The sequence below is a fragment of the Quercus robur genome, chromosome 11, assembly GCF_932294415.1.
Source record: "Quercus robur chromosome 11, dhQueRobu3.1, whole genome shotgun sequence".
In the NCBI taxonomy this organism is placed as follows: Eukaryota; Viridiplantae; Streptophyta; class Magnoliopsida; order Fagales; family Fagaceae; genus Quercus; species Quercus robur.
The window spans coordinates 10,143,941-10,166,921 of NC_065544.1; the positions used below are offsets into that span (position 1 = coordinate 10,143,941).

Genomic DNA, 22,981 nt, shown 5'->3' on the forward strand with positions numbered 1-22,981 from the left:
TCCCAGAATCAAACAACTATTCTTATACAACTAACTGCTGCCTTCTCTTCAATCTTTAATGTCATCTGTAACTGTAAGTCTCAGTTTGTGTTGCTTTAGAGTTTAACCATTGGTTTGTTGAAGTTTGAATTCTGTTCAATCTTCATAGGAAGCTCAGGAAATACCGCTAGATCAAGAGGTCGTTGTAATTAGGAGAGTCAAATCTTCTATATATATACCAGACATCGAAAAACTATTAAACAGAAAAAGTTCCATTGTCTCTATTTTTTTTATTCCAATATTTGCATAAAAAATTTTGGAATGGAAAGATTAGGTTACCTACAAAAGAATGATGGTTGGCAAGTTGAAAGTTTGTTCAATGCTTTTTAGGTTACATATGCTCAAGTAGTCACGTGTTGAACTAAACAATTTTGATAAAGATTAAATCCTGGATTTCATTATTTAAAACATGTGGCATTTTAATAGTTTTTAAACATTTTAAAGTTATAATTTTTTTTGATACAAAATAAAAATTCTACTTTAGCCTAATCTAAGTGTATATGTGTATAAAGCTCCATTTTGAAAACTTGAATTCCGACCCTTTCCTCTTACACCTTTACAAACACTTATATTTGTGGAGTAATCATCATACTAAGAATATAGATACAAATTTTCTCAATTACTCTCTCTCAGTCTCACCATTAATTCAACTAGTAAATTTATCTTATTAATGAAAAATTTCTGTCAAGGGATTGAAAGTGAAGTGACATATATGGGTCTATTTGATCCGATATTGACTTGTTAACATCAGTATGGACCATAGAGTGACCAAACAAACACACGGCACGGGCCAACACTCTTGTTCATTGGCCCACGCTATTTGCATATGGTGGAGTCACTCACGCAAGGTGTTACGACTTAGAAGTTGCGGAAACAATGTTATTTGACGCACTAGCATCCGAAATGTAAAAAAAGTTTCTATTTTACATTTTTAAAATATATTTTATCTATTTTATCATTTCATTTTATAACTCACCTAATTTTTAATTTTTATTTTTACATACAATTCATTAAAATAATATAAACTATATCAACAAATAATATAAAAAATTTGGTTTCTTTCTCTTCTCTTCCATCTCTCTATCTTTTTTTTTTTGGTTTCTCTTTCCTCATTAAAATAATATTTTTGCTTTACATCCTTGTGAACAGTTGGTAAAAAATATAAAAACCAACCCTTGAATGTGGGGCAATTTGGCCTTGTTGGTTGCTAAAATAGCAACTGGAGGGTTTTTACACCCCCAATGCTAGTGCTCTTACTGTGTCAGCCTTAACCGCATGACTTGTCATGTTAGTGGCTTAAATCTATGCAAGGTAACAAGGTTTTGATACAGGATCCTATATATCTACCTCAGAAATTTTGTCGTGCCATTAGATGTCTGCTCCATCATCAGTGCCATGTCAATGATACAAGATCTTATCATGTCAATCGACACAAGATTTTGCCATGTAAGACATTTCAAACTCAACTTTCAACCTTTAGCTTGAAGGGGTGTTAAACATATTATAACCCAAGTGGCCCAAATCGCTTATTAATTCATCACACACAATCACACGACACCTATAACATAAAAAACAAATAAGCTAATGCTAAAAAGGCCCTGCATGAGTGCAATTGAGGTTGGTTATAGATAGTCACCTTTATCATTTTTAGTTTCTTTCAATGACGTGGATATGGATATTAGCTCACTAATCATCTACTTGGAGACTTGGAGTAGTAGTTCATGCATATATCGGCAATTTGAATTCAATTTTATTCATGAAAATGATGATTGATTGAGAAACATTAGAAATTGGGTCTGGCTGCTAATGCTAAAGGTGAATATCTATAACATAAAGGTGAATATCAATTACAATCACACGACACCTATAACATAAAAATCAATAAGCTAATGCTAAAAAGGCCCTGCATGAGTGCAATTGAGGTTGGTTATAGATATTCACCTTTATCATTTTTAGTTTCTTTCAATGACGTGGATATGGATATTAGCTTACTAATCATCTACTTGGAGTAGTAGTTCATGCATATATCGGCAATTTGAATTCAATTTTATTCATGAAAATGATGATTGAATGAGAAACATTAGAAATTGGGTCTGGCTGCTTTGCTTAACCCACAACTTATGAAGCCTCTTAGCCTCTACATGCAGGGGCGGAGTCAGAACTTGAAGTTAGGGGCAGTTTTACTGTTAGTTGCGTGTGGTGGTTCTAGCTTTCGGGTCAATTGCTTAACAGCTAATGAGTTTTTTTTTTTGTGTTTTTTATGTGTGCATCCAGGTATGGACAAAATTATTTTGTTTAAAATTTTTTAAAGGGTCAAGTTGTTTATTTTAGATAAAATTAGCTTTACTATTGGTAATTTTTGTTGTTGAATAATTTTTTTGGGCTTATTTATTTTGCTTTAGATTTTAGATCTGGCATTTAAAAGAAGGAAAATGCTAGAATTACAAACTTTTTTTTTTACAATTTATTAATGTAGTGAGTGGTTATTAGTAAGTAAAAATGCGATGTAAGTGATGAGCCTAGATGCAAACTAATAAAAATTTACTACCACAACAATTTTTAAAAATGTTATAGAAAATTTTGTGGTTAGAATAGTACTTCTAAAAGAATCAATGATAATATTAAGAGGTAAAACAGGGTAATCAAATAAGTGGGATAGGCCTTTATTTGAAAAGTTGTAACATTTACCTTTATTATATCGTGAAGAATGGAATTCATTGAGTGATGTTAGTAGCCTCTCATTGACAGAAAGGTTGGTAATGGTGTTATTCTTAAATGTTTTGGGCCACAGTGGCAAATTCCTAGTTTCGTCTCTAGGAGCAGAGGAGGACTAGTAGTTGTCAAGGAGACGTACCATAGTTTTGGGGGATCTAACTATCTAAGGAGATCAGTGATATAGACTTCGATGGAGACATGGGGATGGGATTGGAACAGAGAAGAAGGTAATGACAATTTTCTGGAGAGAGAAAAATATGATAAACTTTAATAAAAATAACATTTAAATAGAAATAAAGAAAGAATAAAAAGTTTTAGCCAAATAAAAAGAATAGAAAGTTTGATGAATATGCACGTGAAAAGCTGGCTAACTAAAGTAGAAAAAGTAATTTTTTTCTTTGACCAAAAAAAAAAAAGTAATTTTTTTCAACTACAATTTGAAATTTTTTATGACGAGTGAATAAGAACAAACTCGTTAAAAAAAAAACACACACACACATTAAAAAATTGTACCAAACAGAACTGTCCTCAAGGACGAAACCAAAAATTCAAAAAATTTTCAACGTTTAATAATGAAAATTATATAAAATTTAAAGAATAAATTAATCTATAAAAAATAAATTTACGGCCATTTCCAACTCTAAGAAACTATAAATAAAAAAGATTGTCTATTTCTTAAATTAAAGGGTGAATAACATTCAGCATCCCAGAGATTTGTGATAAAGCCAAATAAGTCAAAGACATTTCAAAACTAACTAATTTGGTCCCTAAACCATATGCAAAATACAAAATTTGCATTTTTAAGAGCATATGGTTTGGGGGCCAAATTAGTTATTTTTGAAATATTTTGGACCTGCTTAGTATTAGCTTAAATCTCAGAGTGCCAACTGTAATTTACCCTAAATTAAAACATTTCATGTATGTTAATCATCTATCAAGATGTATTAAATTTTATTCAGCAAAAAAAAATAAAAAGTACTAAATTTTACAGCAATTTCCCTCATCCTTATATTACTAAAATTATGTTGTCATATCCTATTTCACATCTATATATATGTGAAAAATAAATTTGAGAACCAAAAACAAAATTCAACTCCGACAACTATAAAAAAAAAAAAAAAAAATTAAAAAAATTATAAATTGATGACTCTGACAATGGGAGAAAAATTTAACTTTGCAAAGATGCAGACAATGAAAAGATTTAACATGAAAATAATGAATTCAATTCGATTTTATCAGAAATACTCAACATTATGTTATACTCACCAAACTACATAAAAAAAGAGATGATTTTCAAAACATAATATTTTCTTCATTCTTTTAGTTATAACTTATATTTGAATATGTAAGTTTATTTAAAAAACCTTCTCTCTTCTCTTCGTATGTATGTTAAAAATACTTAGTATTTTCAAAAGAAAAAATAGTGGGTTAATCCCATATTGAAAAATGAGTGTAAGTAAAAAATGTTTAAAGTTTGTACTATATATCTAAGAGTTAGACCCTTTTGAATATACAACATTGTAAATTTCTTTAAAAAACCTCATTTCCTCTTTTCATATGTGTGTAATATTAAAAATACTTAGTATTCTCAAAAGTTATAACTTATATCATTAATTACCTAAACATGAAAACATATATCGTAATACCTGGAAAAAGAAAAAGGAAAAAGAGAGAGACTTTAAAGGTAGGGAGGTACTGCAGATTTTTCTGTCTCGATGTTGTGATTTTTGTTTCCTATGCCCACTGTTGTGTCATGCGTGTAAGCGTAGCTGGAAGTTGCAGAAGGTTAGGCATGGTGAGTCAGGTTCTGCACAAGTTTGTGCCTAACAGAAGTTGTACCGAATTGCGGATTTGGTGAAAAAATAAAAAGGGGTGGAAGAATGGTGTATCCGTAAAAGTTGAGGCCGTTTGGTATAATATTTTTAAACAAAAATTTTTAATTTTTAAATAATATTACATTTTTTTCACATATCTTTTTTACCTTTATATATTTTTAAAAAATATAAAATTATTAGAACAACGCTATTATATTGCTTTGATTTTATATGATACAGTACATTTTCCTGGTTTTGTTCTCATCTCTAAAGAGAACTAGGGGTGGCAGGAGATTAAAAGAAAAAAATAAATAAATAGAAGATGCGTCTCGGTGGTGTCCTCTACAAATTTACTTTTGACCCTATATGGCTATATGTATATTGTATTCTATAGGCTTTATAACGAGGGAACTATTAGTGGCTTAAAGTAAAGAAACAAAAATATTATGACTGTGCATTTTTGCTATAAGAAACAGTGAATAATTTGTTAGGCTTAGTGAGAGATAGAATTTGTATATATAAATTCATGATGGTTCTAAACTATAGGATAAGTCTCCTATGATGCTATTTTTCCTTATGAGAAGAGTTAATAATGATAAATTATTAGATATTTTTAGTAGTTTCTCTTCTAGTCAGATATCGTTATAAGTTTTTCTTAAATTATTTGATTATTGAGTAAATAGTACCTGTAAAATTGTTTTAGGTGATATTTAAGGATTTTAAAGAAGGTGTTAGGGAGAAGTTCCTTTTAGTATGGCTTTTGGAGGTAAGTAACATTTCTCCTAAGGTGTTTAATTTTGCATATATCACTGCAATTTAGCTATTGAATATTGGTTTACAAATGTTACAATTTTATTTCTATTGTTTTAGCTACATTGATTTAAAGTAAAGAATAAAGAATTATCACAAATATATTTGATTACTGAATATATGATTTTATATATGTATTTGAATGAGATATATTTATGTTTGAACTATGATTTGATATATATGATTATGAACAATTTGACTATATTTTGACTTTGATACTCAGTCAATGGGGGTTATTCATTAGTACCGAAATTAGTTCTATTTAAGGCATTACAAGCCTATTGTGTTTCTGGGCCAAGCTAATGAGGGATATACATTAGCACGTAACTATTTTCATCTGAATCTAATGCCTAGTCACGGGGATATAGCTCGACCACAGTCATAAAAGATTGTTAAGAATATGAATTATGTCTGAGCATTTGAACTATTTTCAGCCCTTAAAACTGCTATGTGTTTTTGGAACTTATTGTAAATTACAACTTTTGATATATGAAAAACTGATTATTTTATAATCCATCTATGATATATTTGTAAGATTAAAATATTCGATCTATGTACACCTTATTATTTTACAGATCTATTTACTTGATAGAACTTATTAAGACTTTGGTTACTTATTGAGTTGTCAACTCACCCTCTTTTTTCCCCTAGTTTTAGATTGTTAAGAATAGCAAGTTTTGGGAGTTTTGTTGTTGTGTTGTGAGCATGAAAGAAGTTTAGTGATTTGGGGATTAGATGGTCTTGTAATAGTCTTATATCTTTTGGCCAATTGGCATTATGTACATGAAGTTTGGATTTTGTTCCTTTTGAATTATTGGAGACCTATTCATAAAGAAATTGTTGAGGTATTGTGGATTTATTTGATGTAATTTTTGAGGATAAATTTTAGTTGCTAAAAAGGCCTTACACACTTGTAGGGTACTTACTTTATAAGGGTGCGGTTGTTGTCATGTACCTATATTTATAGTTGGGTTCGGGGTGTGACATATATAGTTGGCCAATATATTTTATTTTTATTTTTATTTTTTCTTATAACTAATATTAGTTAATTAACTATGAAAAAATATATAAAATGAAAAGAAATAATATTTTTTAAATCCTAAAGTTTAATCATTGTGCGTAGAATAATACAAAATTATTAATAAGATTGATTCAAAATATTTTCATTTTTCAAAATTAATTAGACACACACACACAAAAAGAGAGAATAAACGAGGGTACGTAAGATCTGATTATTTGTGGACAGATTGATAAGGTTTTTTGAGGTTGTTAACATCTTCAATATACCGTATAGTACCACTTGTGTTTAAATATTTATCAACAAGTTTATATATATTTATATATATATATATATATATATTTTTTTTTTATGAGGGGGCCATAAGTGTAAACCAATTAATTATTTTATTTTTGAAGAGCCTCTTTGTGCCAACTTAATTCTTGAGAGAGAATTAAACCTAGTTTTTGGATTAACTTCAAATTTTAGTTTATGCTATTAAACAAAATTTTGTGGCACGAATGGCTCATAGCACCCCTTGGTCTCATAGGGTAATGTAGGGTTCCAAACCTTGCTCTTTTAGTGTGCCATGCATGCAATGGCGAGCCAAAAAAGTTTCTTTGGGGGGTTATACCTACCTTAATCTTATAGGCATGTGTCTGTGACTCTATGTGCATCCATTATAAATTGTATGTAATTACTCAAACTCAAAAAAAAAAAAAATACTTTACTACAATTTTAAGAAAAAAGAAGTTTACACCATTATTACTTATACGTAGGATAATTTGAAGATTTCTTTTTACAATTTTATGATTTTATTACTGATTTTTAGATGTGAAATAATGCATATTCTCAAATTATATGATTGTGTACTTTGTGATTTATAAATGAATCAATACATATTGGAGCAAAACTATGAGTAAATCTATTACAAATTGTAGAAACATGGTCAAAACAATTTAAAACTAAATGGCTTAATAAGAAAGGGATTATAGTTTGAGAGATATTATTAGATTTTACACACACAAAAACGATACGTATGCTTATACATATATATATATATATATATATATATATGGAGAATTATAACTTACACTAGAGTTTAAAGTTTTAATAAAGAAAAAAAATTTGAGAGGGGCCAAAGTAGTATTTTTTTTTTATAAGGTTATAAATATTTTATATTTATACCATATGGGAAAACTAATAGAGGGATTTTAAGAAGTTTGGGCCTTGCCGACAAGTGTGGCTCCGCCACCGCATGCATGACATGAGCAAATTCAATAGTAAGAGAGAAGATTGAAAAGGGTTAATTATTGTTTTCATATTATTGGATTTGAAATGTTCTTTACAATATTTACACTTTCATATGAAATGTTTACATATAATATATTATAATAATGTGAAAGAGTGTGAATGTTATTAAATGTGAAATAATGAAAGTCAAAAAAAAAAAAAAACCTAAAAAATAATTAATATATAAATTTCTTTTTCGGTGTATAAATTTAAATATATACATACCCGCAAGAGAAGAATATCAAAAAAATTATTAGAAAAAATGACAAGTCAAAAACAGAGACCAAACCTAAAATGTCAAAGCGCGTAATTAGGTGAAGAAATTTATGCAACGAGAAGATTCATTGAACCTAGACATACTAGTTTTAGTTTCTATATATATTAGGTTTTAACGCTTTGAAGTTTAAAGTTTAAACACCAAGTTGCCATTAAGAGAAAGGAACACCAACACAGACACACACAGAGATATATATGGGTCCTAAACAAGAAGAAGAAACCACGTTGTCATTGAGGAAGAGGAATGAGGAGTTGGAGAGGGAGCTGAGGAAGAGCAAGGAGAGGGAGGAGCAAATGAAGCTGGAGCTGCAAAGATCATGGGAGAGGCTCAAAATTGCTGAGGAAGGCGAGGAGAGGCTATGTTCTCAGCTCGCTGAACTCGAGGCCGAGGCTGTCATCCACGCTCGTGCCTCCCATGCTCGAATCCTCTCTTTAATGGAACAACTCTCCCAACCCCATACTCTTTCATCCTTACCTGAAAAATTTATTTTATGAGACTGTCTTATGAGAAATGTTCATCCTACATGTGAGGTTCGTATAAGTAACATTTCCTTAAAACTATCTTATAATAAAATACTTTTTCTTATTTTTTTTAAGTTTTACGAAAAGTAAGAGATGCAATTTGAGGATGGCTTTTAAAGATAGTGTATATAATACATGTTACCTTTGTATTTGTTGTATATGATTACGATCTGTATGTGTACAGTATTGGAAGATATACGAGAGATGGGATACGTAGATTAATTTTGTTCCATTAATCCCAAAAAAAAAAAAAAAAAAAAAAAAGGTGTTGCGATCTCTTTTTGTATTTTGTATTTGTTTTTATTTTTTTTAAAGGGTTTTCTTTTGTGTACTTTACTTGTAGTTCTGGCATCTTCGTTTGCAATTTCCATTTCTTAATCAGAACATTCTTTAGCCTCTGAAGGAATGAATGAATAGAGAAAAGTAGTCAAAAGTCAATTTCTACACGATCCAAACAAGACCTAGAAACAATAATACAACAGTAGAGAAAACTCAGAAAAGGCATTTTTTTTTTTTTTTTTAATTTCGTTGCCATCTTGTGCCAAAGCCAAATTGCCAATAATATCCAAGATGATTTTATAAAGCTATACCAAAATATTAAATTATTCTAAATGAAAGGATTGCTTATTAATTGCTTAAGCATTATGTCTAGTGTGTTTTTCACATCAAAACAGCATATCACAGGAGACGTGCACGCAATATCTCTAAAATTGTTGCTAAACAGAAATTGCTCTTTTAGGATGCGTCTGTATTGCGTTAAAGCACTTTTGTCAAAATAATAATAAAAATGTAGTGTGTTCCATTAAAATTTTAAAAGTATTTTTTCCTAAAGTTAAAAAAACAGATTCAAGGTTAAATTTAAAATTTATACTTTTTAAGAAGAAGAAAAAATATACTACAAATCACTATTCATGTTTTACAAATCTAAAATTTTAAATCATTATTCACGGTAATTTACCGTACAATTAAAACACTAAAAAGTTTTCCAATTAAATCTCTGTATGCAAAAGCTCTACTATTAAGATGTCGTTTGGATTGTGTTGAATCTTACGTCTGCGTTTCAATGTTGCGTTTTCTCTTTTTTTTTTTTTTCTTTTTTTTGTCAGCTGCGGCAGGGGACAGCAGTTACTATTTATAAACAGTAGCCGCATTTTTCCTATTTTTTCGTCTCTTTATCAGTCCTGTGGGTCCCATGCATTATTTACCGACCCACAAATTCTATTTTTCAGTAACTTTTTCATTAAAAATGGCTCCCACAGTACTATTGACACATTTAAAAATTATTTTACTACAGTGTTTTTAGTTTCAGTTTTCGATTTCAATAAAAATAAGCTCAATCTAAACAGATCCTGCTCCATAGTTCTTTCTCAAAAACAAAAAAGGCCGGGAAAAAAGATGCAACTTCCTTGATTCCCTCAAACTTGTGCCATACATATGACCTGACATGTTTTGCACAAAAAGATGCACTAAAACACATATCCCACATTTCTAGGATGGGATTTTTCAACCTCAAACCTCTCCTTTAAAAAGGGTCCTAAGCCATTGGTTTTACTTTTAAACACACAAAAGACAGAAAAAACATAGAGAGAAAATCCAAATACACTTAAAAAAAAAGACCTCTTAGTGTTTTTTTTTTTTTTTTTTTTTTTTTTTTTTGAGAAAACCCTCTTAGTGTTTTTAGTTTAAAGTTTTATTTTAATTTTTTTGTTTAACATTTTATTTTGATTTTCTTTGGTTAGTAAAGATTTGCCTAAATGCGAAGGGGAATAGTCAAGTCAGTTTTTTTCTTCTTCTTTTTTCCCTTTAAATTTTGTCTTTTGATATATATATATATATATATATTTTTTTTTTCATTCTTTATTTTCAGTATTTTGTACAAAGTTCTTAATTTTCTGTTTAATTAGTAGATTAATAACATGATTAGGGTAATATAATTTAGTTGAAATCAAGTTTTTGTGCCTAGCGTAAACAACAATTTCTTACACACCCTAGGTCACTGAATACGCAACTTGATCCTTACATACGTAGCCTTAACCACATTATGTTTGTTTTCTTCTTTGTTCTTACTTTTGTAGGTGCATATGAGGTTAACCCCAAGTATATCCCTAAAAAAGCTTGTTTAGACCCTGAAGGTTTATTATGTAGTTCATTTATCAATTAAGTTCCAATTAACTAATTATCTGATCACAATTATTACAATTTAAGCACCATAAACTAGCAAGTCACCATATTATAAAGTAATAACCATAAAGCAATGAACACAGCAATATAGTGATAAAATAGAAAACTAATAGAGAATGAATCCAAAGGAAAATTGGAAAAACCATTACAAGGGTAACCCTACCCCAATCAAGGCAATTCTATAGGAAGAGAAGTTACAATTCTAGTTCAAAACCCTTTTATTCTAGACACTACCTAGTGGTAAACCTTACTGTAACTAGAACTTCTGAACTCTTCCTACATGAATCCCTTCATGAATGCCTTGTTTGTGTTCATGGCCATACCTTCTAAGTTCTAACCGACTCCAGAGGACCCTCTTGATGGGACACCCAACTCACTCTCCTCTATGCTTGACCATTGCATCAAGGTATCACTGAACTTCCTCTAGATGGACATTGACAACTTCCTTTTCTATTATCATTGATGATTGAACTAAGCCTATGAGTTTAATAATTCACAGATCAGACTGCATTTTCTATAAAAACTTCTTTAACAGACATTAAAAAAATTAAATATATAGTGTCTTTAGTAAAAAAATACAAAAAGTCTAGAATGTCTATTCCATGACAATTGCTCTTTATTATCAAGACAATACACTGATAAGTATTTTTTTATTGTAGTTGGAATTCAATCTCAAGTCCCTTATAAAGACTTCACCAATGGAGTTAATTAAAATCCACAACCCCTCAGGCCAAGACATATGGGAAACAAATTATAATTAAGAATTTCTGAGGTATATTAAAGATCAAAATTATCATGAACCATTTAGACGGCAAAACTTCATCCAATTACTGGATTCCAACTAAAATGCCAAAAAATTGAAGGGTAGAATATGTTACACTCTTTGAGTTGCAAGCACGCTGTATCTGTTGTTAGTCCATTATTAGGAACAAGTGTTTAGAATCGACCGGATCGCAGCTTTGAAATCTTGATAAATCTTTGCTCAGAAAATCTGCCTGCTCGGCTCCTTGCAGCTGCAGCCATCTCGAGCCTCTGAGATTCAGACATCCTCATAATTTTCAGGATGGCATCTGCATATTCTTCCACACTACAAGCAAGAAATCCTGTTTGCAGTTCATCTTCTTCTAAAACAATGTCCATCTTTGGGCCAGCAGAATTATGAGCTGTAGAGATAAGGAAAAGTATGAGCAACATATACAGTATTGGAGTTTTAAATAGGAGATCATAAAATATGCCAACCAATTGGGATTGCGCCTGCAGCCATATACTCTACAACACTAATGCCAAAATGTTCATCTGTCATGGAGTGGATTCCTGCAACAGCACCACCCAAAAGTCTCACCAAGTCCCTGCAGATTGTGAAGATTAGACCAAGGATAAGACAGCAAAAACAAGGAGATAACCAAGATTGAGTTACTCTTTATTAAAAAAAAGATATCCACGACTTCAATGAGCCAATCCACAAAGATACACTGGCTAATGGAACTTTTTAGTGGTAGTTATGAATTACATATCATTTACATGGCTTCACTAATTCCCTTATGTCAATCACCACTGATCATATTTTATAATGAAAACATATTGTTGGCTCCCTCCAAACACCCCCAGGATTATATGAGATGTCAGTGGAAAAGGACAGTAACTAATTTCTTAATTAAGTGTTGATCCACATAAAGTTGATTGTATGTCAAGTATGCACAAGATAATACATGCACCATCATAAAGTCCTAGAACCACTGACATAATTAGTCAATGTAAAAAATTCTGTCATTCCACATAATTTAGTTTGCCCAGTAGATCAAGACACACATGGTAGCAGCTAACTTAGAACATTTGAATTTCCAACACTAAGGATCACAAGCAACTGCTCTTTTATCTGTTTAAGCAAGTACATGATGTGTAGCAATAATCTAATTAGCTGCAGCCTATGAGGGAAAACAGTATCTTCAAATTCCCTGCATGTGTATGACATGTCCTCTACTAGATGAATCAGAAATTAGTGTGTGATACATGTAACAACCCTGAGTGGGAGAAGTCCATCAAATTGGCAATTCTTATTGGACTAAGGATAATCAATTTCTTTATATAAAATGTATACCTGTGGGGGAAGAAGTTAACGCACATATTCATCCATTAAATTCCACAAAACATAATATGGCTGTATAAAGGATCCAGAATATATTTGACAGGCACAAACCTGTACATCAGATTCCTATAGAATTCGACGTCCCCATCCACCTTTAGCTCAATAGCTTTATTTTTCAAATTTTGCAGTCTTTCCTCATCTGAATTATTCCGACAACTGCCCACAAATTGAAGTTTAGGTCTAGGCAAGTCAGCATCTAAGTTTTTGAGAGCAACTGAAAAGGCTTCAAGTTGGAGAGTGTGTGCCTGAGATAAAAGAATCAATTTATGAAGGGCTTGCCATGCATAACTTCAAAAGGCCCCAAAAATGAGCCATCAAAATTATAGTACCTTGTGCTCATAAGGATAACACAAGTATGCCCACCTTCTCTAGTCGAAATTGAGCCACTGATATAATTATTGGACTTTTAGAAGGTCTTTCCAAAGGAAGAACCTGTTTGAACAGCAACTTGTTAAAACTCACAGGTTTTTGCATCGGAATTTTAACAAAAGCAAGAATTATTATAAATTCCTAGTATTATTGTCAGAATAGAGAAAATATGCTACTGACATAAAACTAAAAATATTACATTTTTTTTTTTATAAAAAAAATTTTACAAAAAGGGAAAAAAGAAGAAGAAAAAAGAGTAAAATGTGGCTAATCCTACCAACCTGGCACCAATAGATATTATCTTATCACAAAGAAAACATAAATGATAACTTGTTTAATAAAAAATTAACAACAATAAATGATGACTTATATTCAAGAAAATAAATTGAATGCTAAGATCAATAATAATGTTGTGTCATAAAGAAAAATGGAAGAAGAAATTTGGACCAACAGGAAGAAAAAGAAAAAGCACACACGCATACACAAAGGCCTTCAACCCCACAATGCATACAAAATCCTTAGATTATAGAAACAGGAAATTACAAACCTGAAGTCCTGAAGTATCACAAGGAGGATACACTTGCTTAGTTCAGTGAGGAATTCTCCAAAGCTTTTCAATATGAGACTGGGTCCATGAAGAGTTGACCATAGCAAGGTGTGCACAAGAGCCTACAAATCCATACATCCAGCTAATAATTGTGTAATAGAGAACTTTGCACCGAGATAGCCAAATGCTGCAACAAACATAAGAAAATTTTACAATATAACATAAGAGGAGAACAGGTGATATGAAGTTGTCTACATCTATTACAAATGCATGCAGGAGCTTTATGTAATGTAAAAGATATCAACTTAGGCCATCAGTGACAACTCGGGAAAGAAATGAATACAGGACCTCATATGACTATTAGGTTGCTCACACGCATAAGTTAAATATTCATTAATCTGTATAGGCATGTGACCATATACTTGCCTGTATATGGTAAGAGGAAGAAGTGAAAAGCTGCCTGTGGAATTTTTTAAAGGGAAGTACCCAACACAAATGTTTGATTTGCTAGTGACAAAGATGCTTTAAAGTCACTACCAAGTTCATGACTTAGATAAATCCACACTCATCAAATTATAAATCAACATTAATTCCAGAATCATGTGGATTCCAACACATTGCAGGAGCACGAGGAGCAATAACTTCCCTGCCATGCTCCTTTGCAACTTTTTCAAACTAAAATTATTAAAAAAACTATAATTATATTCTAATTTTCATTATTACAGAAGGAAATGAAAAACCGAAGGTTTTGATATAAAAACAAACCCATCAGGGAAACATCACAAGGCATAGATACAAAATGTGTGATCTAAAGATTTAAGAAACAAACCTTTGAGCAATCAAGGCATCATTGTTATACATTGAGTATCGTTCACGAACACGAGATATCACGTCTCAACTGATAGTAGGGTAATGGGTATAACAGATAACTTTGCATCCAAACATCCGTGCAAGTGGATACGTAAAAGCATATCCACTAGTGTCAAAATGATATAAGGGAGTTAACTTGTACAAAGCTTCCCATGAGAGATAGACTGAACCCAGACTTTGACCAATCATAGTGAAGTGAGGGTAAGTGGTTTCTTCAACCCACTTCCTTTTATAGAGATGCACCACCTGAACATATAAGATATCATAAACTAAGATAATATAACAATGGTAACAATGAAACAAAAAATTCAAAGATTGCCAAATATTCACAACAACATGTATTGTAACAGTGACTTACATCAAATGAACAAAGAATCAAACACCCACCATAATCGGTAAGATAAATCACTAAAAATGGTAACAATGAAACAAAAAATTCAAAGTTCAAAATTCAAAGATTGCCGAATATTCACAACAACATGTATTGTAACAGCGACTAACATCAAATGAACAAAGAATCAAACACCCACCATAATCGGTAAGATAAATCACTGCTACTAAAGTACAAAATCCCAGCACATTCCGAACAACATTAGTGATACAATCAACAAAATTGGAGATACAGTGCTACGCAAGGAAATTGAATATTCCAAAGGTTTGAGGTAGATTTTGCGGACTAACATCTCACCAATAAGCTTTGGCTCAAATGGCATTTCCATAACGCCCATGGGGTAAGAAGCACAGGTACTCCAAAAATCTCTAGTGCATCCATGTAATTTGTTATTGAAAATTATTTCCTTAGAATTTTATTTATGTTTTTAAAGATTTTGATAGTTGTTGGTATCACCATGCATAGGTGTCTTAATTTTTCAAGAATTGTCGTGTCCCTTGACAGTGTCCACATCCATGCTTCTTAGCTCATGTGTTCAAAACACACTGGAATACTGGACACATATGTAACTTACCAATACACACAAACAAACAGCAACAAAAACATATAAGGCTAACATCTCAGCAATAAGATTGCCTCTCAAAAAATAAACATGTAACTAACTCTCACTACTACAAAACTATAGGAGTTGTGAAATTTGTTTAATTCCAAAACTTTTTCATGAATTAGTACATCTTGAATATTTCCACACTGACTACATGATCTAAACAAATTCTCAAACTCACAATTAAATAAAATCCCAAATCCAAACAGCTAATTTCACTAATTCCAGAGAGAGAGAGAGAGAGAGAGAGAGAACCTTAGGTGGGTGAATTAGCTTGACTCCGAATCAATCGAGAGCGCGAGCCATCAAGCTGTGAGGCGAGGCATCGTGGTCACCAGTGTAGATGATGCAGTCAAGGTCAAGGTGAGAAGTCTATTCTTGGATGGCTTTGACAGCACACCAAAGTACTCTCTCTCCGCCACCACCATCGTTGGTGTAGGGATGAAAGAACCCCACAGCTCTCTTTCTGTTTCGTCTGATGTGGATACATAATTTGATAACGAGGGCTGAAACTGAGGGAACAGTAATCAGACCCCATATCACAAATGCAATAGCCATCAACTCTGTTTTTGGAGCTCAAAACATGCCAAATGGCAGAGACTAAGGTTAGGATAGGCTTCTGTAACTATAACTATGTATGGTACTAGGCACTAACCCATGAGATGCATGGGATAGAGGGAATTTTATAGCAGTAATATATTTTTCTTTTGAATAAAGATGGCAATTTTTTATTTATATAATATGAACTTGTCAAATTACAAAGACCTGTTATCATGGGCAAGAACTTACAAAAAGAATGGGCTATCTTCTAACAATACATTTTACTCAACATGATTTAAACCAAATTCTACCAATGCCTACGCCACTTTGTTTGTGCCTGATTTACTTGAACAACCTTCCAAGCTTTGCATCTATGAAGCAGCAACTTTGTCTCCATGATCAAGTGACCCCTCACAAAGAGAGAAGGCTGCATCTGCATCGACAAAATATTAGTAAGTCTAAAAGGTACTGTAGAACATAAAACTATAAGATTTAACATCTAACATAATAGAAAGAATACCTTAATCCATTTTAATCATTTATAGAACCAAATAATAATAATAATTTGATTATAAATATGATGACAATAATGTGATGAGGCCACCTGATTGTTTGCTTAAACTAGGTCAATCTAAAGATTCTAAACAAAGCTCAGCTTAAATCTAGGAAGGACACAAGTAGGGGTACAGGCAAGACATGAGCAATTTTTGAAAAATTATAACATGACAAAGTGGGTACAATTCCGGTATGATACGGATACAACACCTCAAATGAAATGTCAGTGCTTTCTATATCCAAGCATCATGTAATGTTAAAACTCTAACAATTAGCCTTCTAATAACATTACATTACAAGCAGAGTTTTCACCATAATGAAATCTTATCAATGAGTGTCTAGACCCACTATCATTCTTCAACAGGCACAATCAATCTAAAGCTTAAAAAAACCAGAATTGGCAGTTGTGTAAGCTTTGCTTTGGCAAGTAACAGAAAGTTCTGTTGGGAATTTAATCAAACACATTGGACTCATAGAGAGCCCACCAATTAATAACAACTCCCACATGGAATTCAAACCCACAATCCCACAAACTGAAAGAAACCCATTTTACTAACACAAAAACACATATTATTTCTTGGGTTTTTTTTTTTTTTTCATCAATTGCTTTTGTTATATATATCTCTCTTTGTAAAATAGTGACTTTTATCTATAAGGAAAAAATATACAAACATTAAAAGAAAACACAGAGGAAAAAAGGGCATTAAAATTTGAAGAATACAAATGAATGAGTGTGGTACGTACCTATTGAAGTGGGTAAGGAGGAAGTTTTGAGTTTTACAAAATGATGAAGGCCAAGTATATAGGATCGGTTGAAGACATGAAATGGTGATGTTGAGGCCAGAGCAAATCCCCAAAACGGCAAATAGTTAAAAGTAAGTCAATTGTTTATCAAAGATCACATCACCTTTTAGGAAAAAGTTCATGGATGATTACGGATATTGGTTTATGATAGTGGTATTTTTTTATTAAAAAAGAATTATGAAAAAAATACTTATTTTTGTTTAGTTCTATTTTATATTTTTCATAAAAAATTATTTTAAAATGTTCGTAAAATAATAAATTAACAAACGTATTAAGAGCATCTTAATTCTTAACCGAACCCTTAATTTTAAGTTTTTATTTGCATTTTACAATTAAGAGAAAATATAAGTTTGATAATCGAATAATAAATAACATTTTATTAACATGATATTTGATAAAAATAAGAGAAAATTTTAGTTACAAAATTGGTTATAGATTTAGGTTATAACTTTACTCAATATTATTTTATTATATGTGAATTTTGAAAAATCCACCATTTGATTATATCTTCTTATATCCTCTGTGCTTGTAAAATTTCTAGAAAATTAAAGATCAATAGGTATGTCATTAATAAATTATTTAAATTGCAAGTTTTTTTAGTTTAAAATTATGCATAAAATATAAGTTTATAGATCATAAAGTAAATAATATCCAATTGACACAAAATTTGATATGTGTATTAATAGCGTAAAGAATATGCAATTCAACGGTTAAATTTTCAAAATATGTAGTAATATATTATTTTATAAAGTAAATTTGTAACCTTAGACTACAACTAATTTTGTAGCTAAATTTCGTCCATAAAATAATAAGTATTCCAAATAAAAATAGTTTCTTATATAGAATTATAAAATATACATAGAAATTCTTTTTATATAAATTATTAGTGCACACCTATAAATAATTAATACATACATTTATTCCCTTTGCACATTCAATAAACTAATAATTTGACATAAATGCAAATTTTGTTGAGGCATAAGTCTAAATGAAGGGAGTCTTAGGAAATGTCTCAAGTGGCATAAGCTCTAGCTATTATATTTGAGGTTTCTACTTTTTTTTCTTTTCTTTTTTTTGGAAAAACACACACACACAAAAGAGGGCTGCTGAAATTTTTCATAAAATATATTATTACGTTTTATATTTTGAATTAACCCTCACCTTTTTCTTTTCAGAATTTCATCTTCCATGTTTCAATATAGCATATTGTATATACATAAACTAGTTGTGCTAGTGCCCTTATTGTTTCTTAGTCAATCAATTGCAGCACATAGGGTTGTTTGTCGTTCTGATTAGTTGGTTTGAAGAGTTTGCACTTTGCACCACACGAATAGATAATGGTTAATATAATTTCCCAACAAAATGTAAAGGCACTTTTTCTTTTGAAGATCAAATATGAGGCAATTTCAATTCCAAATTTTGAAATGTAAATGTAAAGGCACTTTGTTCCACTAAGTTCGATCATTGACAAGGTTCAAAGAAAGGGTGCGCCATTGATAAAGAATCGATTCCAAACCACAATGCTAGCGGATGGCGGGCCTTCTCGAGCACAAGATAGGCAATTGAGAGATAGAGCTAGCCTATTCGTTATGGGGAATCCATGCTCCGGGCCGAATAGAGCTTACCTCCGGCACCTGGCTTTCTCCGGCGCATATTAGATTAGCTGCGCTTAATAGGCCGGTTTGGCTTCCTCTCTGGCGGCCACTTTCCTTACCTTACCCACACTACACTCCCACTCCAAGCTACGCCTGCTTGCAGCTCGATCTTCTGCTGAGTTCCCCCCTCAGCTCACGCGATAATCGGGACAGAGAGAATGGACTTGATTCACCTTTGCTTACGAGCCGTCCAGCAAGAACGAGAGCAAGAATTTCCACGTCCAGTAGAGAGGTTTTTTTCCCTCACTCTCATCCATATTCATATTGCAAAAGCTTCGTATTTGTGGATCGAGGATGTCTGAAAAAAAGTATCCTTCAGAATCCCTATAGTCAAGGCAAAGGTCGGGAGGTATGGGATCATAGAGGGTGTAGGGGGAATAAAAGACTCGCCTTCTGATGCAGCCCCACCTATCATGCCTTAATCAAATTTTGAACTTTTAGGATTTTCTATCTTATATTCTTTTGCAAGTCCCAATAATCATCGTAAGTTTTTTTTTTTTTTTTTTTAAGAGAGTTTTAACCAATGACATCCGTTCATGATAATAACTATTTATCATTAGATCAAGATACCAATCGGTTTTTGGTATAAGTAAGGATTGAACCCCAAATCTCTTATTCAACTATCAGAGACTTTACTAGTTGAATTAACTGAAACCCACATTATCATAAGGCTAAGGCTTTATATCTCAAATTTCAATTTATGGAGGGAAGTATGCAATTATAGTAGGTCCATTTATTTATTTATTTTTGATAATATTAGTAGGTCCATGTAGTTCATGCCTAAACATGATATCAATAGATTACAAGTTTACTTTCTCAAAAAAAAGGAAAAAAAGACTACAAGTTTACAAAATAGCAAGTGGAGAGAAAGAAATTACCGTATATATATGCAAGGTTACATACTATACGATTATTGTCCAAGGTCCAGGTATAAGGATTATCAAAGCAAAGTTTGTCCAAGTGGTGAATAGGTGTTAAGTTGTTTATGTATTGTGGATGTTGTGATTTTTTAATGAAATAAAATATATGTTGTGATTTTTAAAATTTTGATTATTTTATAAAGAAAGTCGAACAAATATATGGTAAGTTGTAATTTTTTTTTTAGGAGAAAGCTGTAAAACTTTATTAAGAAGAAACGGCTATATCAACTTGAAGTACAAAATAAAAAATGACTGGAACATCCTCCATCCAAACAGTACAATCTAAGACATTAAGAGAATGTTTAGCAAAACTATGAGCAATTAGTTTATTACCTTCTCTCCTAGTATGAGAGTAAAGTAACTGATTGAATGATCTAGAGAAAACCTTAGCATCTTGAATCATAGGATCAAAAGAAGTTACAAACAACTCATTCTCCACCAAAGCTTTGATGATCACCTCGAAGTCCCCTTCCAAAATGGCTTGTGTAATCTCGACCTCGAAGCCAAACTCAAGAGCCCGGCTAATAGCAATGTCCTCAACCTCCACTGCTTGGAAACATTGAGGGAGTTGTTGGGATTAAAAAGCAATGACTTGGCCGTAAGAATCACGGATGACCACTCCAATACTAGATTTATTGTCCCCCTGGAAAAGAGCTCCATCAAAATTAATTTTGTATAGCTCTGTAGGTGTTGGCTTCCAAGAAAATTGAGGCTTGGGAGGTTGGGCTCGATGAGGCACCTAGACAGTGGTAAATTCCGCCAATCGGTCTTTAGAGACCTAGGCAAGATGATCTACGTTTCAACAATGTTGAACCAAACGGACTTGATTTCTTGGTAAGTTGTAATTGGTAGAATATAAAGTGAAATACAAAAAATGGTACAAGGGATTTGTATTCACAAATAACCATAAGATTAGATAATAGGTTAATTCATGTAATATAATAATTACGAAACAATAATTAGAAAAATTATTGATATGCCCATAATAACAGAAATGAAATAAATATAGGAAAATCCTAATACACAAGTTAAAGATGAAGATGCAAGGAATCATTACAATAATTTCATCATTCTAATTCTATAAGGAAGAAGAAGGAATGAGAGTCGACCACCATTGAAGCAAAAAGGTAGAAACAATAACATTGGGCCATGCTTAGAGGGAATGAGGGTGCGCGGAATTTGACAGATTACTTTCAATATTTTTTTCTCCACATGTTGCATGCGCAACGACCATATCTTCCATTATCAAATGTGTCACAAAAGGAATCATAAATTTTTTTATACCCCTGTGATGATAAGCCGGCACTTTAACATCTTTCATATGCATGAAACCATTTGGTCAAAGTTGAACTCAAGCTCCAAGCATCATTGACCTTTTTTTAGTGGTGGAGCCAAGAATTTATTTTTGAGGAGAGATTATAAATATGAAATAACTAGAAGAACGTTCATCGGTTCAATCGTTTGAGATTTGGAAGGATGCTCATTGGAAGTTGACATTTCAACATTAGAACCAAAAAGTGTGTTATGTTCTAAATTAACATCTTCATTTCTTTTGAAAAATGAATCAATAATTTTTAACTTATTCATGGCCCTAGAGTTTAAAATTAAATTACAACTCATTAGGCTAAAAAGTTATTAATAAGTTAAAGATCGCTAAAAATAGACAAAAGAACATTCAAATTTCAATGCATATATTCTATAAAAATAAATAATAATAAAAACGTTATCAGATAACCAAATGCACATTATATGATTTTATTCATATGATATATTATAATTTTTTTTTATCAATTTTAATAATAGTATATATAATGTTGTATGAAAAGAAGGTTAGTGTCCAATTATGCCAATTGTCTTTTCAAATTTTAGAAACTAATATAGTATAATCTGCCCTCACCATGTTGGAAAGCAATAAATAATTAAAGCAATAGACACACAATTTGGTGACAAAGTGTAAAATCAATGGGAAAAGCTTCCAAAGGAAAATTTTACTATGGAGATAACCTACCTAAGAAAGCAATCAACTATATCAAGAGAAATTTTACAATATAGTATAAAACCTTTATATCTAGACCCTAACCTATAAATGAATAGAATTTTGGCGTAAATGCTCTTTTCGTCTCTATATTTTGGGATCATTTCTATTTTGGTCCCAACATTTCTATTTTACTACTTTTAGTCCCTAATCCAATTAACGCTTGTTATTTTAGTCCTTTCCGTCACTCAACTAACAGAAAAAGCTGACGTGGCAAACGGAGTGCACTGTTGACACAGTAAATGTTGACATGGCAAATAAAATAATATTAAAAAATGCTACATCAGCATCCACGTTAGCATCTAACTTAAAAAATTAAATTTATCAATTATAAAAATTATAAAAAGAAAAAAAAACATAATTAAAATAAAAAAATGGTGAAATTTAGATCTTTTTTTGTTTGTACTTGGTTTCTTTTTCTACTTTATTTTCTTCTTCTTCCCAGATCTTTCTCTTAGTTTCTCCGCCCCTATTCTTTCTTTTTGTATTCTTTCTTTCTGTATTCTTTTTCTTCTTTCTCCCTCTAGTGCATTGCCTTCTTGAACTCTTTAAGCAAGTTCCTCCACTTATCGGTGCACATGGTGGGTGATCGATCGACCCCTTTTTCTCTCATCTCCGATGAAATCTGCTCCCACAAGTGCTTGTTTGACTTGGGCTTGGACCCACGTCTCGGCTCTCTCGTCTTGGATCCATGTCTCAGCTCGCTTCTTGGGAGCCTTGACTTCAACTTCAACTTCTTGGTCCTCGTCGCCGCCATTGCTATTGCCGAGAATCATTTGCTGGTGCTGGTGGTGAGAGTGGGCGTGAGTATGAGGTTGAGGCTGAGGAGCGTGGTGAGGTGGCAGGACATTGCCGTCGACGCCATCATGTGGGTTTCCAAGTTGATCTGAAACCCATC

The 22,981-nt window shown here is 31.9% G+C and overlaps 1 pseudogene; it reads right to left on the reverse strand.

Annotated features, from left to right (window-relative positions):
- Positions 1 to 11,077: 11,077 nt before the first annotated feature.
- LOC126706504 (GDP-Man:Man(3)GlcNAc(2)-PP-Dol alpha-1,2-mannosyltransferase-like) lies at positions 11,078 to 17,588 on the reverse strand (annotated as a pseudogene).
- Positions 17,589 to 22,981: the final 5,393 nt, after the last annotated feature.